The 18202-nt window shown below is 41.7% G+C and overlaps 1 long non-coding RNA gene across 15 annotated transcripts in view; it reads left to right on the forward strand.

Annotated features, from left to right (window-relative positions):
* Positions 1-18202, forward strand: part of LOC102158676 (uncharacterized) — a 434799-nt gene that overhangs the window by 325202 nt on the left and 91395 nt on the right. Inside the window, exon 4 of one of the 15 annotated variants that reach the window (XR_014808251.1) lies at positions 11269-11353. The exons of the other annotated variants lie outside the window; for them this stretch is intronic. This is a non-coding gene — a long non-coding RNA (uncharacterized LOC102158676). The remainder of the gene's footprint in view (positions 1-11268; positions 11354-18202) is intronic. 15 annotated transcript variants of the gene reach the window in all.

Consider the following 18202-nt stretch of genomic DNA (forward strand, 5'->3'; position numbering starts at 1 on the left):
GTCTAAAACACCGTTTGTCTGAATGAATCAGGACCTCATGATAGCTGTCAAAAGACATGCAGATGGCAGCTTGGTCTCTGTTTCTTTAGGAGAGTTGGATGGCTGTCTCTTGGAGACACTGGGGTTTTCTCTTTAACATTGCTTGCCTCTTGAGTCCACTTGATTATGTAGTAGCCATGCAGTTTGAGGATTGTCCCAGGGCTAGAGCTGGGCTCTGGTTGGTTTAAGTGATCCTGATGACCCCTTCTTCTTGACAGTGATTGGTCCAGGAACCCAGATCTCAACCTGTGAATGTGCATTAGGCTCCTGTAATCAGAGTTGTTGAGGAATGGACTCATGGCCTACCTTGGGCAATGAGAAATTCAAGGAAGTGTTTACTGGGGGGCCTTTTAGGAAAACTTTCCTCATTTATTAGAGAGACCCAAATGGAGAGGCAGTTTATTTCTTCCTCTGGATATTTGGATGTGATGATATGTGGTTGAGAGACCAAGAGTTACTGCTGTCATTTTACTACTAACAGTCATTTCACTGCTTTCCTTCTTTCCTTAGTATTTTAGGTAGTTCCATGTGGCTTGTCTTTTTCTTAAAGCTTAATGAATACTAACTGATATGTTGCATCATCCAAACTGGAAAGAGTTCCTTCTGATGATGGAGGAGTGAGTTGAAGACTATATTAGACACACAGACACATCTTATGTCCAACCTCAGATTCTCTTGGTTAGACCTGTCTCTACCAAAAACATGCACTGAAAACATTTATGTCTCACAGCACTTCTGGATTGAGATGAAGACTAAGTTGCAGGCGTGAGAGCTGGCTTTCTGAGCAGCTGCTACAGGGGCTGAGTAATGCAACCCAGGGGTTTGGAGTTAAATCCCTGGAAGGCAAACAGAGCAATGGAACTTGGGAGATGTGAGGGATCTGGCAAATACATTTATTCTCCTTTCCTCCCTCTGGTAGACTGAACCAAAGAGTATTTCCCCTCCTGAATAGCCCATTTGGAGACATCTTACCAGCTGCCTCATATAGATGCCTTGCTGGAATGCATCACCTTGCATTATTTCCTGTTCTTTCCCTCACTTCCCTTTTTGCTCATTTTTGCAGCCTTAGTATTGTACCTTCTAAATAAAGCATTAGTGCTTAATACTTGCCTTGGGCTCTGTTTTTAGTAGAACTGCTTTTTAGAAATGAAAAATCCAAAGAAAAAATAATTGGCAGAGAGTTTGGGCTATTGGCTAGTGTAGTTTTAATATTTAGATGATCTGATCTTTCATGAAAATCAACAATCCAGGGAGTTCCCATCTTGGCTCAGTGGAAGCCAATCTAACTGGCATCCATAAGGACACAGGTTTGATCCCTGGCCTTGCTCAGTGGGTTAAGGATCTGGCATTGCCATGAGCTGTGGTGTAGGTTGCAAACGTGGCTCAGATCTGGCATTGCTATGGCTGTTGCATAGGCCAGAGGCTGCAGCTCCTATTTGACCCCTAATCTGGGAACTTCTATATACTGTGGGTGCAGCCCTAAAAAGACCAAAAACAAAACCAAAAACAATCCAGGTGTAGTATACATCCTATAGTACAGTGGCTAAGAGCTGAGATATATATGTGTTTAAGCCTCAACTCTACCCTTGATTAATTGTGTGATATTTTCAAGTTACTTAATTCCTCTGAACTTCATCTTTTGTAAATAATGAAGATCTTACCCACTTAATAGGGCTATGGTAAAGATTAAAGAAGATAATGCATTTAAAATGCTTATTACAAGTTTTACAACCTCAGCACTATTGACTTTTTGGGCCAAGTAATGCATTATTGTTGGGGACAGTCCTGTGTACTGTAGCATGTTTATCAACATTCCTATCCTCTAACCACTGGATGCAAGTAACCCCCACTCAGTGTTGATAATCAAAAATGTGAAATAAAATGAAACAAAGCAAAACTGAGCTCTCCAAACGCAGGGGAAACAAAGCAAAGTTGTAAGCAAACATGAATCACTGTCATTTTAAGCCACTAAATATTGGAGGATTTGTTATGCAGCAGTAGAAAACTGAAACAAATTGGTAACTAGAAGTGTGATACTACCATAACGAAACCTCAGCTCTGTGGCATTGGCTTTGGAACTGGATTGTGGGTAGAGGCTGGAAAGAGGAGAGAGGAGAGAGGCTAGAGGAGCAGAAAGGACGTAGTTATTGAAGACAAAGAAAGAAAGGGCAACCTTTGGTATATGGCGGCAGAGCTGTAGTAACTTGGAAGATAGAGATATACCTGATTAATTTATTGAATCTGGCTAAGGTGAGATATTAAGGCAGAAGGATGCTAAATACCAAATGCTGTCTTAAACTGCATATAGTAGCATATGAGAGGAGAGATGAGTTAATGAGTGGGCGTAGAGTTTGCAAGCATGATTTGAAGAAAATATAAAAGACCAAGGACTTACCGAGCTGGAAAATAAAACTGCCTTATATTTTCTGTGTTTGCAGCTAGCAAAGGATTACTAAAGTAAAAAACAACTTCAGGGAAAAAATCCAATCAAGGATATGGCTATATTACCTTTTTTTAATATCTCGTAAGATTTAAAGTCCCCAGTTTTTCCTCTTTGCTGTAAAGGGGGGCTTCTAATAATCTCAATAGTTTTGTCCCAAAGAATCCTGAATTTTCTAAAGTATAAAGAGGTCTATCTCAAAAAGAATTATGGATTTGGCTTTTGGAAGCATGGAGATAATGCTGAGAAGATTAATGGGAAACCCACAAAGATTTTAAGAGAATTATATTCCCAATAGCACTGATAACTTAAACTTTGGTGATTTGGCCTAGGAGAGATGGAGACAGTTCAAATGAAAAGAGGCTTCTCAGAAGCAAGAAGCACGATCTCCTGGAGAAAGCTACTCAGATATAAGAATGGATAAAGAAGAGCATTTTAGAAAGCCAGACCAAGAGCTCAGAAAGTAGAGTGAGGAGCTGAAGAGAACAGAGAAGCCACTCAGAAGAGAAGAATCTATCCTCATCAAGGAATAGTTTTCATCCCCAGGGCAGAGAGCCTGATAACATATGACATCTGGATTTCAGAACTACTGTTGACCAATGACTTCTATGTGTCTTTCATTATCTGATTATCCCATGAGGAATGAGACTGTCTACCATACGTAATTTTTCCCTATCTCAGTGTTGAGTATGTTGAGTACGTCTCAGGAAGGAAGATACATTTTCTTTTTAGTTCACAAATCTCTGGAGTTGATGCTGTTCAAGAGCTGCTGTAGCTGGAAACCACACTTAAGGAGACTCATTCCCACCCAGGCTGAGGCAGGATCATGAAATTCTGAACTTTAAACTTGATACCATATTTGGTGTGGTAGGCAGCCACCAAAATGGCTCCCAATGACCTTGTATGGTTTCCTTCTATTTGGAAAGGAGGTAGTAAATGAGATATTATAGAAATAGCAATGTTTATCTGCCATGACAAGGTCACCAATGACCTCTCATATCACTCACTCTGGGGAAAGCCAACTTCCACTGTGAAATTCTTCTATTGTGAGAACACTTAAGCAACCTTATGGGAGGGTCTGGGTAGTGCAGAACTGAAGCTCTTATCCACAGCAAGTGAGCCTTCTTAAAAATGGATCCTCCTGTCCCACTCAAGCCTCCACACGGTACTACAGTACTGGGTGACATTTTGACAGAAACCACATGAGAGACTGAATCACAAGAATCCAAGTAACCTTCTGAATTTTTGACCAACAGAATTGTATGAGATAATAACTGCTTATTGTTGTTTTAGTCAGCTAAGTCTGGGGCTAATTTGTTATGAAGCAATAGGTAGCTAAAACAAATAGGATGGGACTTTTGGAAGTCTTAGTTTGGAGGTGACCACATTTTATGTGTAGGAGGAATATGAATAGTTTATGGCAAGAGGTGTATACTCTAATAGGTTGTTTAATAGCCACAAATTTCTCCCATCCCAGTATTCATGCCACTTTGTGAACTGTGACTTTGCTGCTGCAACTCCTATCAAGAAGCAGATGTATAATAAAAATATAAGAATAACAATATAAGAATATATTATATTATTATACTTATAAGTAATATACATAATATGTAATATATATTATATAATTATAACATATAATTATATATAATTAATAATGTATAACACTATACAGTATATTATATTGTATATATAATAATATATAATTATATATGAGATAATACAATAATAATATAATAATATGTATTATTGAATTTGGATATCCTAGTAACTTGCTGTTACCAATAGAATATGGCAGAAGTGAAGTTATGTGAGTTCTGAAGCTAAGCCTTAGAAGACCTTGCTGCTTCTTCCTTTGACCTTGAGACTACTGCCCTGAGATGTCACCTAGGGAAAGTCAGTCCAGTCTTCTAGAGCACAAACCGCCACATGAAGGAGAACTGCGGCACCTCAACACATAGCCAACACCAGCCTTGGTTCTATAAGCAACCTTCCAACCTAGTAAGACCTCTAGCTGATTGCAACTGTGCAGGTGAGCCTGGACACATCTATCTAAGGAAACCTCAGGCTAGTCTATACAATTTGTTGCCATTATTTTGGGTTCGTAAGTTAAATAGGAAAAGATAACTGAAAAAACTTCGTTACAGGAATTTATCATTGAATATAGCTTTGAACTCATTGTTCCTCAACAACATTATGAACTCAGTATCAAGAAATGATTGTTGTGGACTTCTTGAAATGCTGCATTGAGGAAGATTCTAAAACCATGTAGATACTCATTTGGAAGAGAACCGTTATTAATTAGTAGTGTCTTCTGTAGGATAGATAGGGCAGAAAAATGGCATCTATGTTCTGTGCAGACATAACCTAAAAATGGGAGTGTCTTTTTCTTTGTAGAATCTGCCATATACCCTGAGTAGTTGCTTTAGAGTGTTCACTTAAGTACAAAGAAAAAATGCCCAAATATCTACTATTTAGTTATATATTTTACAGGATAATATATTTAAAGCTGAATTTTTAAAAAGTCTTAACTAACCCAGTAAATGTTTATATTTGCTTCTCTTCTCTTACACACTTGGATTAGAGCAGATCATCATAGAGGCACATATTTGATTTGATTTGATTTGATCCTCTTAGCAGTCCTACAGTGAAGGAAGGGTGGGTATTGCATTGCTTTTTAATCTTCATAATAGAGATGAGGGCCAGGCATATAATGTGCTTCAGCTAAGGATATACATTTAATGCAAAGGGGTTTACTCCCATGCATTCAGTTTTTGAACCTTGTTCCCTTCCTGCTGTAAGGTCCTTCCACATTTAGTATTCAGTGACTTGAATGAACCCAGTGTACACTGTGCTATAATTCATATGGTGGGAACTGAATGCCAAACAAGTGTTAGCTTTAGCAAGTGGTTACTGAGTTGCTTGGTTGTCTGGGCAGTTTGACTGGCGGTTGAGATCCTGTTTCAACATCTGTCTAGGGAGGCAAACAAACAGAGCTTTACACGGTGTTGACACGTGTGTCCTAGGTGACTCAAGATTCTGACAGGAAGATAACCACTGGAGTTCCCTTACATTACGACTGGAGCTATGTTCCACTGGATGTGGAATTCCTGGGAGAGGAGCAATGTGGTTGGTTTAATTATGGGCACTGTCTTTATGATGCAAATCAGAAGGACTATAGGCTCAAGGGAGTCACTTAGGGGAATAGGTGGTTTCCAGAGACTGAGTCAGGGCTAAGGAAATGGGAGCTGCAGACTGGGGCAAGTCTTGTCATTTGTTTTGCAAAGGGAAAAGCAATAGGATACATAGCCTACATTTATCTTGTCCCCTCTGCTGCATCCCCCAATACACACTTAAAGGTAACAGTTACTTTTCCAGCACTATAGGCCTCTTGCCACTCTCTGAATACAAATCCTCCCATAAAGCATTTCACAGTCTAAATAGAAAGGCAGGTTGAAAATATAATAATGGCTTTGCCATTTAGTGCTTGTGCCCAAGGCAAATCACTTGTTCTCTGAGCCAAAAATGTCCAGTGTATAACTAATACACACTAAATATTCACTGTTTAAAAAATGAAATTACTTGCAAAAATCTAACAGCTGTGAAATATAGAACTGAGTCTTCTCTCTAATGTAGACTTAGAGTTACACATATTGAGTCCCAGTTTTGTGTGAAGTGCTTTGCTAAGCTCTTTCATACATATCTGTCATATGTAATCCTCATAAACCCCCCAGAACACTAGTTATTTTTTAAATCAAGGTTCAGAGATGGTAATATGAATAAGCCATGATGGCATACCATTTTAAAATTTGATTACATAGAAGAATATCTTTTTCTTTGAAATTAAAATATAGTTGATTTATAATGTTATGTCAATTTCTGCTGTGCAGCAAAGTGACTTGGTTACACACACACACACACACACACACACACACACACACACACATATATTCTTTTAAAATATTTTCTGTCATGGTCTGCCCCAGGAGATTGCATATAGTTCCTTGTGCTATGCAGCGGGACCTCGTTGTTTATCCGTTTAAACCAAATGTAATAGTTTGCATCTATTAACCACAAACTTCCAGTCCATCCCACTCCTCCCCTCTCCCTCGCAACCACAAGTCTTTCTCTATGTCTGTCAGTCTGTTTCTGTTCTGTAGATAGGTTCATTTGTGCTATATTTTAGAGTACACATATTATATGGTATTTGTCTTTCTCATTCTGACTTATTTCATTTAGTATGAGAATCTCTAGTTGCATCCATGTTGCTCCAAGTGGCATTATTTCGTTCTTTTTCATGGCTGGGTAGAATTCCATTGTATGTTTGTACCACATCTTCTCAATCCATTTGTCTGTCAGTGAACATTTAGGTTGTTTCCATGTGTTGGCTATTGTGAATAATGCTGCTATGAACATGGGGTGCATGGATCTTTTTGAATTATAGTTTTGTCCAGGTATATGTCCAAGAGTGGAATTGCTGGATCATGTGGTAGTTCTATTTTTAGTTTTCTGAGGAACATCCATATTGTTTTCCATGGTGGTTGTATCAATTTACATTCCCACCAACAGTGTAGCAGGGTCCCCTTTTCTTCACACCCTTTCCAGCATTCATTATTTGTAGACTTTTTCATGATGGCAGTTGATTACATAGAGGAATATCTTAATGACCACAAGGAAAAGAAGATTTTTTTTAATGCAAGATACAGCACACACAATTGATAAATTCTATCTCATTAAAATTAGATTCTTCTACTTACCAAAAGATACCAAAAAATAGAGCTAAAATTAAAGCTCAAAACAGGGAGAAGATATTTAAAATGCACATACATGATGAAGGATTAATATCCAGAATATGTGTGTGTGTATATATTTATATATTTTTTTCTTTTTTCTTTTTGGCCACTCCCTCAGCATATGAAAGTTCCCTGGCCAGGGATCAAATCTAAGCTGTATCTGTGACCTGTGTCACAGCTGTGTCAATGCCAGATACTTAGCCTGCTGTGCTGGACTGGGAACTCAAACTTGCACCGCTGCAAAGATAATGCTGGATTGTCAACCCACTGCATATGCTCCACGAGTGTATATATCTTTAAAGTCATATAAATTCCATAAGAAAAGGATGAACAGCTAAATGGGCACATGACAACAAAATATATGAATAGAAATTTTACAGAAGAGAAAACATGAATGTCCCAAGAAGTTATGAAAAGATGTTCAGTCTCATTGGCAATTAAAGAATACACATTAAAACTAAAATGAATGTGTTTTCATATGTTTTCATGCCCACCAGACTGACAATGATTAAGAAGTTTGACAGTATAAGTGTTGCCTAGGATGTGGAGTAAGGGAAGTATCACACCTGTGGGAGAGAATGTGAATCAGTATAGCTTTGGAAAACAGTTTGGCATCAGAGAGTTCCCGTCTTGGTGCAGTGGTTAACTAATCTGACTAGGAACCATGAGGTTGTGGGTTCAAACCCTGCCCTTGCTCAGTGGGTTAACGATCTGGCGTTGCCGTGAGCTGTGGTGTAGGTTGCAGACGTGGCTCGGATCCTGAGTTGCTGTGGCTCTGGCGTAGGCTGATTAGACTCCTAGCCTGGGAACCTCCATGTGCCATGGGAGTGCCCAAGAAATGGCAAGAAGACCAAAAAAAAAAAAAAAAAAAAACCAGTTTGGCATTGCTTAGAACACAAGTGTGTCTGTGCCCTATGATTCAGCAATTCCAATGCCATTTTCCATTGGTAAGTTCCCACCCAATGGCACATGGAAAACATGGTTAAAATGCCACCACCACCAACAAATTCAAATGATTGCCTATGGCAGATGGATGAAAAAATTCTAGTAGAGTCACACAACAACGGAAGTGAATAAACTACAGGTACACCATCAACATGGATAAAACTCAAATAGTATTGGGTGAAAAGAGCACTTCATAAAGGAATACAATCTATATGATTCATTGACTGAAAGGACAAAACCAGGATATTGAGCAGAGATGAAACCACAGCAGGAAGACAGTGTTTAACAGTATAAAATTTAGCTTTGAGGATTCTTTCCATGAGTAGAGAGAAATGATACCACAAAGGGGCCACAAAACAGATTCTCAAAGTTCCTGACTCTTTTGTATGTGTGGCGTGCTTCAAAAGAAAAAAAAAAAGGTTAAACAAAACAAAAGCCATGTTCTCCTCCTACCCCCGCCAGTCCTATTGTTGAAGGACAAAGAAAACAGAAGGAGATTTATAATACCATGTGACTTGTATAAAATTAAAGACATCTATGCATCTAAAGCAACACTCATATTTTACAAGCACACACCAATATTTAAGGACATATTTTAGACACATTCACATGGAGACCTGTGGCAAGAAGGGGAACAGGAATTAGATCAGGGATAAGGATGGAAACAGTCAAAAAATTATTCGCCACGCATGAATTAATTTCATACTTTTCCATGGGGTCATTCACTCACTCCAACTTTGTTCCCAGAGGGATCTGAGGGGGCAGAAAGACTGTTGAACTTCTCAGATCCATATTCCACTTTTTGAGCCCCTCAGTGATCTAGATTCCAAGGAGGCCAGCAGGAACAATATGTATTATAAAGGAATCTAAATGATTTTGACAAGGAGCAATTCATTTTCTGAAGGCTAAGCTGAGTCTTAGGAAATGGCAGACCCTGGATTAGAAAGGAGAAGCTGAGGACAGGACGTGTGTTGGGCATGACTTGGGCATTTCCACGCCTCATTCCAGTCCTGCAAGACCCTCTTGTTTGTCCTCACCCTGTCAGGACTGAAAAGACGAAGGCAGGTGCCTCGTTTCCCAGGCTAATGTTATACAATTGATCATGCAGAACGGAGAGTCCTTTGCCAAGCCAGATGGGATGCTGGCCTTTGGGCTGCCCTGTGTGAGCCGGAACTGATGGTTCACTCCAGATCCTTCCCTTTATCCAGATTTCAGGACCCCCACCTAGCCCAAGAATTTGCTACACAGACAACAGAGATAAGGGGTGACTGAGAGAGCAAAGGATTCCAGAGGAGAAGCAAAGTCAACAGCATCCAAAGTGCGGGCAGATGAGGTTACCTTAATCAAGAAGAGGAGACCTCTCACTCATGTTATTTCCAGGACAGAAATAACAGATGTTCAGGCCTGGTATAATATACAGGAAGGTAACTTTATAGATAGGGAAGGGAGCTCATGTATGAAGCCTTCACTTTTCTTTCTTTTTTGCAAAAGTAAATGAAGTCATAATTAGGTACACACAGCTTTGTGCTAAGTACTGAAAGAAATAAAAAGACTAAGCTGCAGATCCTGACCCCCACCAAAGTTTGCAAGCTATTTTCACGTGTTCAGCTTACACATAGGGCAGTCTGTGCATGTTGAATGGTTACTTAATAGGTATTCAAAACAGGAAAGCCAAAGTCAGGGTGGCTGGGCATAATAGGTGACACTGTTAGACACAACAAGAGTGCTCCATTTGCCCTTGGCCCACCTCCAACTTAACCGTAGTTGAGGCGGCAGATCAGACTCACCTCCCTCTGCAGAGTTCTTGTCTTTCAGCTTCTTACCTCAGGGCCTTCTGGACATGGGAGCATTTTCTTGCCAGCTGGCAAGCACCGGGGGCAATACCACACCCATGTCCCCTGGCTGGTATGGACCTGAATTCTAGCAGCGAGTAGCTACAGTTCTTTGCCTGTGGGCTTGCTTTTACCAGCCAGACCCCACTTGGTCTGTATGCTGGGAATGCTGGCAGCGCCAGAGAATTGAATTCTCACTCCGGACCCAGGGGCAGCCTTCAAATCTCCAAGTATAACTGTTTGAAGTGGTGAAGAAAGATTCTTCAGCACCCCCAACTCTCTGCAGGAATAATTCTGAGATGTGGTTCCACGCTGGCTCTCAGAATTCCCCAGCAGGACTTAGCTCTGGGTGTTCACAGTGGCACCTTGCTTGCTGACATACCTTTCCTGGCATCCTTCCTGCCCAGGGCCAATTTCCCACTCTCCTACTCTCTTGGATTATCTTTTACATGACTTTCATTTGAATCCTTATCTAAGGATCTGCTTCCAGGAGAACGTAAATACACTACGACAATGCTCCGGGGCATCCCTCATCCAGGGATGGAGACAGGGGCCAGGAAGGGAAGAGGAAGGGGAGAAACTGGTGGATAAGTACCCTAGTTTTCCATCCAACCGTTGCATAATTCTGGGAGGCCTGTTTTATGCTTCTCAGGAGGTCCTGGTAATGGCAACCTTGAAAGTGCACCGAATGTTGGTTTTTCCTCCCTCCGTTCGCTCACCACCCTCCTCACGTCTGCTTGCTGGGATCCATCTCAAGTAAAGCACCAGCATTCAGGTCTCTGACTTGGGCTCTTGTTTTCTGGGGAAACCAAACGTAGGCAGAAAACTTCATGGGAGAGGAGGTGTGAAATGGGCTGGAACATTAACTCTGGGTAGGAGTTAGGGGCATGCTCAGAGAGGATGCCAGGCAGGAAAAGGAAATGACCAAAGGCAGGGAGGTGGAACTGGCTAGAACATTTTCTTCTGGCTCTCATAGAAGGTTCTTGGTGGTGGGCCATGATGGGGAACATCAGAAAGGGAGCCTTGTCTCCTTTCTTGCGCTCTTGAAAAGAAACTGCCTTACCCGAATAAGCTGGCACTGAGGAGCCCTGTAAAGCCACTGCAGGTGCTTAACCCCCATGAGTGAAAGTCCTCCAGACAGCCCTGTTGTCTGTCCCCAAAGTTTCCTGACCGCTTTTAACTGTAGCCTTATTCTTTCTCCTCTATTCTTCTCCACCAGGCCCACTCACCAGACCACCCACACTGGGTGGACTTACCCTCTTTCCTGGGAGAAGAATGAGGTTCTTGGAATCGTCTCTAGTTGGGTAAGGGACCCATCACTGGCCACGGGCTGTGCCCTCCTTGCTGCTGGTTTCCCACTTCAGAGGAGGGGGCTGAAATAGATGATCTCAGCCGTCTGTCTGCTGAGGGTCAGCTTTCATGGGTTGTCTGGGAGGAAAGGCAGGCTAACCAACAGAGCCTCCCGGGAGGCTAGGCAGGTGGCTGCAGGGACTCAGGGGGAGTCTGTGCAGGATGTTGGCACTGGTGTGGTCATTGTTCAGCTTAGAGCAGGATCTTGAACAAGCAACAGTCTCCAGCAGGAGAGCGTCTCTGCACAGTGTTTGTTCTCCCCCACTGCTGTGGGCACAAAAAGGAATGGAAATTCTCTTTCTAATACTGACGCACTTGGGCCTCCTCCTCAAAGCCTCTGTCCCCACCATCCTACTTTTCCTCATTACCTGATCCTGCTCAGACAATCTTCCTGCTCAGTGAAGCATGAGCTCGGGGAAGGTTTGCTTCGCCTCAGCTGGTTTGGGGAATCATTGGGGGTTTTCCCTGAACATTTGTTCATTGTTACGGGCTTCTTCCTGCCAGGCTTCCTAGATGGCTGGATGTTGTCCAGGATGACTTGGGGGGAGAGACAAACAGCTGCAACCCATAGGAAGGAAGGCCCAGTGATGTGGCATTGAGGGCCTGGGTTTATAGCACCTGCCAAGGGCTGTCTGAAGGAGGAAAGGGCATCAGACCCAAAGGTCTGCAGATGGACTTGAACTCTGGGAATGACATGCCCACACCCTTCCTCATCCTCTCTTTGGGCCTCAGCTTTCCATCTACAAAACTCAAATGAGCTCAAAGTGCAGTCACGTTTTATGGAGGGGCCTGTTGCTGAATGTTGCTCCCTTTCACATTGATTTTGCAAATTCTGTCCTCATTAAATACATTTTTCACTCAAGTCTTGAATACCTCTGACCTGGATGGAGGCAACAGCTTGCCTTCCAGCTGCTCCAAGTTTTTTTCTTTTCACTTCAGCTGCAGCAGCATTTCTCAGAAATCTGACGATAGCTTCTTCCCAGTAAGAAGAATCACAAGAAAAAAAAAAAAAAATCTATGTGGGCGACCCATATGAGGGCTTTCAAAATCTGAGCTCCTCATCATCTTTCAGCCTCAGCTTCCATACCTTTCCTTTATGGCAGTATGTTTCAGCTGCTCTAAACAGCTCACTTTTCCCTAAAGATATTGTTCTGCTTCTCTGACTCTCATTTGAAATTGAAGTACCAAAATAATTAGGTTTAGAGTGAGAAACACCTGGGCCCAGACCTGGCTCTGTCACTTGCTCCTTTGTGAATTTGGATGTGCTATATTCCTTCTCTAAGCTCTAGTTTCATTGTTCCTAAAATGTAGTCAAAATGAGAATTAGTGACCAAGGCTATGGCGTTCTTAGCCTAGTTTTTGGTTTATAATAGACAGTCAATAAATTACTAGAATTATTATTGTCATTAGTAACCTTCTTTGATAAACTCCTACTTATTCTTTAAAACCCAGCTCCAGCGTTACCTTTTTTGGTGAGATCTCTCTATATCCCAGACAGAGAGGCTTGCTTTTCCTTAGAACATTGTTCCACATTCTTAGAGTACTCACCACCTTGTATCTTTATTGTCTATTTACATGTTTGTTTCACACACCAGACTGCAGGCTTCTTGCGGGGAAGAACTGTTTTGTTTATCTCTTCATCTCTTGTGCCAACATAAGGCCTGTCTTGGGGTAGGTGCTCCTGAGCGCATGATAAATGACTGAACAAATGACTGTTTTTGTTCTTGGGTAGAAAGAACGTCCATTAAGAACCCAGAGGAAGGAAGAGGTCAGAGAGTGTAGGCTTGTTTAGTCTGCTCTGCCCCATTAACTAGGTACAGCCCCCCTCGTTCAATCCCCCTGTTAGTCTGTTCCTTGGCAAATGTTGGAAGGCCACGTGACATCCGGTCTCCTTATCTAGGAGGGTGTGAGGTGGCTAGGGAAGGCTCCACACCCTCTATCCAAATAGACTGGCTAGCTCTAGCCATCAGGAATGCTTGAAAAACAAATTCAGTGTTTGTCCCTGGGAGACCTTCAGGGGTAAATATAACAGTCAAAGTCTGTCAAAAGTGCCTGGTTGAACTTGCCTGCATGGAACATATACAGCAAGTCCTAAAGTCTCTGGAAATAAGGTCTTCCTTCAAGCTGCAACTTTTACACTCATTTGTTAAGAGAAGTGGCTTGGAATAGCAAAAAGAGCAAAGGTTTTAGAGCTGGAGAGATCAGAGTCTGAACACCCATCAGTTGGGTGAACGTTAAACTTTCTGAGCTTACTTGTGGTTTTCTTTATGGAGGAATTCTTATATTTGTAGGTTGGTAGAATGGTGAATGGAGCAAGGTAAGAACAGTCCTTTGTCATTTCTGAAACACTCAGTGCTTTATGTTTTCTAAGTACTTTGTAAACAACAATGCCCATTCACAGCAACTCAGATTATTATTGATGCCGGATAGTTCGCCTTGCCCCTGTGGATCTGCGCCCATCCTTTTCTACCTTGCTCTGTTCCCCAGAAGATGGATCTCTAAGGACCCAGTGTTCTTCCGTATCTTCTGGCTTCCCATAAATGACAGAGCTCCAGCCTGAGCTGGTCATTTAACCATAGGCTCATGGCTTTACATCTATGAGCCTCTGCTTTATTATTATTATTATTATTTTTTTTAAAGAAGAGGGGGGATATAATTTCTGCTCATCTCAGGGGACTGTGGTTAAAATGAGATCATTGATAATTGCTAGGAAATTCTTGCTTAAATCCAAATTTTCTTATTTCTGACTTTATATTGCCAAAAGATACTCTACTTAATCATGATTCAATCATTCATAGCTTCACTCAGCCAATGTTGCATGCATTCTTTTATTTTCCCAACATTAATTATGCATCTACTATGTCAGAGGTTGATAAACATTCTCAATAAAGGTCTATATAGTAAATATTTTAGGATTCTGGGTCATGAGGTTTGGTTGAACTACTCAACACTGACATTGTAGTATGAAAGCAGCCATAGATAATATGCAAATGACTAGAAGTGGCATTGTTCCAATAAAATTTTATTTACCAGAACGTGTGGCAAGCAGATTTGGCCCATGGGCTATAGTTTGCTGACTCAGGCACGACATGCCAAAAATGGTGTTAGGTCCTGGAAACAAAGATGATCTCAAAAAGCTCACACACAGTCTTGTGGGGAGAAAATAAACAAATATGATGAATTTAGACTGGTGCTCTGATAGAAGTCTCTACATAGTTTAGTGGGGGTGTAGAAGAAACAATAGGCAATTATTCATGTGTGAAAAGAGGGCAGAGGAGGGAGGGAGAAGGAGGGTAAAGATGTCATGTAGAGGCTATGAGAAATTAGGAACTGAAGTGGATTTCTGGGGAGGTGGCATGTTATCTGAGTCTGGACTTATCCTCTGGGCCATGGAGATAATATTAGCAGATGTTCATAAACCCACAAGCTCTGGCTTAGTTGCTGATTGGCCCACTTCGTAGTTCCATGGTATTTTTCCTTCTGAAAATGTGAATATCAACTTTTTTTCATAGGATTGTTGTGAGGCCCAAATAAGACAAGGAATGTAAAGAATATCATGATTCCTGGACACATAGAGAGTGCGTAAAAAGTGGTAGGAACACACAGATAGACACTTTCGTTTTAGAAAGATTACTTTGATATGATGAATCTATCAGAAGGGACTAATACTGGAGGAAGGAAAGCCAATCAGGAAACGGTGGCAGCCATCCATGGGAGAGCGGTTGAAAGAGGCAGAGAAGATGGAGAGAGAAGATGGGGACTTTAGGGTTCATTTGATGTGACCCTGAGGGACAGTGAGGGGCCAAAATCACCTTCAGAATTTGGGTATCTAGTGACACCATTTACCAAGTTAAGGAGCACAGGAGGGAATCCAGACATGGGGTGAAGGAATTAAATTCCTTTTTTTCAGACACATTGATTGAGTGGAAATGTCCGGTCATCAGTTTACCGCACATTTCAGGTTGGAGTTTCATAATTGGAAATCATCATCAATGAAAGACTCATCAGCGCGAAACCCCTAAAGCAAATGAAATCACCAAGGGAATAAAAATGTCTTTAAAAAAAAAGTGAAATTAGGCTTGGGAAACCCAGCATTTTAGGAAGAGGCAAATGTGACGAATCTAATATACATATGAAGAATTCAGTATCTATTTATCCCCTTATCTATCTGTCTATCTAGAGAAAACGAATGTGGATATAACCAAGAAGGAAAAGTCAGAGTGGGGAACTCAGTAAGGAGTCACATCTCAGAAGACAATGAAAGACAGGGTTAGAAGAAGAAGAGGCCAAAATATCAGTGAGATGATGCAATGTGGTCAACTGAGTGGATGACTGAGAGTCAGTATCAATTAGTCAATTTGCAATTCGACAGTGATTGGTAACTTCAGCCAGGACAGGTGCCTCAGAGCAGTGAAGGGCAGCAGAATGTCATGAACTGAAGACAAAGTGGAACTGGAGAGATGAGGGCAGTGATGGCAGATTATTCTGATTTTAGGTTATTCTTTGGGAGAACTTGATTGTGAAGGGAAATTAAAATGAACAGAGGGTGGCTTTCTTTTAACCTTTTAGAGATTGAATATCCAAGAAAGAGGAAATCTCTGGGGGAATTTGCCAAAAATCAGCGGGAACAGAGATGGAAGAATTTGCCTTGGATAGGAGAAGGATAGTTATTGGTCTGTTATAGGATCCCAGGAGATAAAGTTGGACTTAGATATAGATGTTTAAGTCTGTGGTTTTGGAAGGCGTGTTTTCAAGTCTTATCTGACAGCCTCAGTTCTCTCTCTGAAATGTCAACCAGTTTATTGCTAAGAGAAAGGAGCAGCAATTAGGAAGGTAGTTTGACCAGAGTAAGACATGGAATGTTTGCTCTGGCACTAAGGCCCAGTGAATTTTAGAGACCATGCATTTGAAATGGCACCAATCCATCCAATTGTGTCATTTCTTCCAACAGTGCTCAGTCACCAGGGGCGGAGATGGGATGAAGGCAGATGGTTCATTGAAATGAGACTGAGAATTTGAGCACAAATATGGTGGAAGAACAGGACATTGAGAGGATGAGCATTTGCAACAAAATGATTTCAGTGATGGACCTTGTGGTTCTAGTGGTCCAGGAAGGCAGTAAAGATAGGAGGAGCACAGTGGAAAAAAAGTTCAAAGAGCTAGGAGGTTGTAATGAGGTCACAAAATAACATGTGTTGGGCATAAGGAAGGGAAAACTGGACTGATAGGAAGTTAGAATCAGGGGTTTGTATGTTAGAGTTTAAGATGTCAGGGGTGGAACATTTCCCTTTAATGATAAGCTCCAGGATGTAGCCATAAAATACATCAATCACTCAGGGCTCGAGAAGTTGGTCAAGGAAATTTGGAGTGATGATAATAACACAGAGTTCACATCTGTGTGATATTTTACAGATTGCAAAGCACTTTCGCAACCATTATCTCATTTGACCTCATCCTCTGAGAGGGATAAGGCAGGAATTATCTCAATTATTATTTTAATTGGACACATGAAACAATTGAGGCTTGAAGATATTAAGTGTCTTACCAGGCTGGTGAAGGGATGGAAATTCTAACTGGGATGAAATCACTAGCATCTGGATTAAAAGTGAAAAAAAATATTTTCGTCAATTTAGACGCTTTGGTGTTAGGAGTGTTATCCACTGAATGAATATTCTAGATAGTATTGCTTTGACCGAAATGAACAAACAAACAAACAAAACCACAGCGATAACTTATTTGGAAAAGTTGGTGAACTCAGAGTCATGGAGGGATTTCGTTTTGTTTTCTTCTTGTTCCCTCCAAATAAAACATTCTTTACCTGCTCAGTCACACCTGGTAATTTTACGAGGATTAGGTGACCGTGTTCCTTGACTCTACTCACCAACAGCAGTGCTCCTGGAAGTCCTGCTTCTCATTCCTACTGTGGACTGGAGGCTTTCCAGAGCTCCCTGGGTCTCCCAGCCTGGGTGAAGATGGATGGAGATCAGATCCAGCAGCTGTGGGTGGAGGAGGGTCTAGGAAGTAGGCGCCGAGGGAGCGAGGTAATTCATCCAAACGGCAACATGGAGGTGGGATCTGGGGGAGCTGGACGCGGCCCAAACAGGGTAAGGGGGAGAGATGCCCTTCCATCTCCAGCTCAGATTTCTCCTTTGCCTCTTTCACTTCATGCTGGCCTATTCCAGCCCCAAACTGGGTGTCAGATTCCATCTCAGCCCCGGTTGTGTGCTGGTTCCTCAACCAGATCCCACATCTTGGTCTATAAAAGTTATTAACGTCCCCCCGGTCCCCACCCTGCCTTTTCACATTCTGTTCATCAGAAAATACTGCTTCAGCCAAACCACTGTGGAACTGGGAAGCACCAAACTGGGTCCGACTTTATGTGTCATTCTTTTGTTCTGTGACCTTGCAGAAGTCACTTTCTTCCTCTGTTCCTCATTTTCCCACCTGTAGAATTAGTTGGGAGAACTACTCCTAATGGCAAAAAGGTCTCTTTTGAAGCACAACTCAGGATCATAGGTAGTGGCTCCTTGGGTCTCTGTGTTAAGAAGGATTCTGAGGAGTGCTGAGGTTCAGGATAACTAGCACTTCCCCTTGCCTTTAAGATAATGGTTCTCAAACCATAGGGTCCATCTGGAGAGCTCATTAAAATGCAATGTACTGGACCCCCTGCCCATTTGCTGACTCGGTGGCCTGAGGATTTGCCTTTCTAGCAAGTCCCCAGGTGAAGCTGGTGCTCTTGGTACAAGGACCATGCTTTAGAACCATTACTATATATTTAATTCCTATGGCTCAGTTTGGTTTTC

The sequence above is a fragment of the Sus scrofa genome, chromosome 6 (genome assembly GCF_054392235.1).
Source record: "Sus scrofa isolate SSC_HxYL_T2T_F1_AM1 chromosome 6, Sscrofa_HxYL_maternal_Yorkshire_Landrace_v2.0, whole genome shotgun sequence".
NCBI classification, from domain to species: domain Eukaryota; kingdom Metazoa; phylum Chordata; class Mammalia; order Artiodactyla; family Suidae; genus Sus; species Sus scrofa.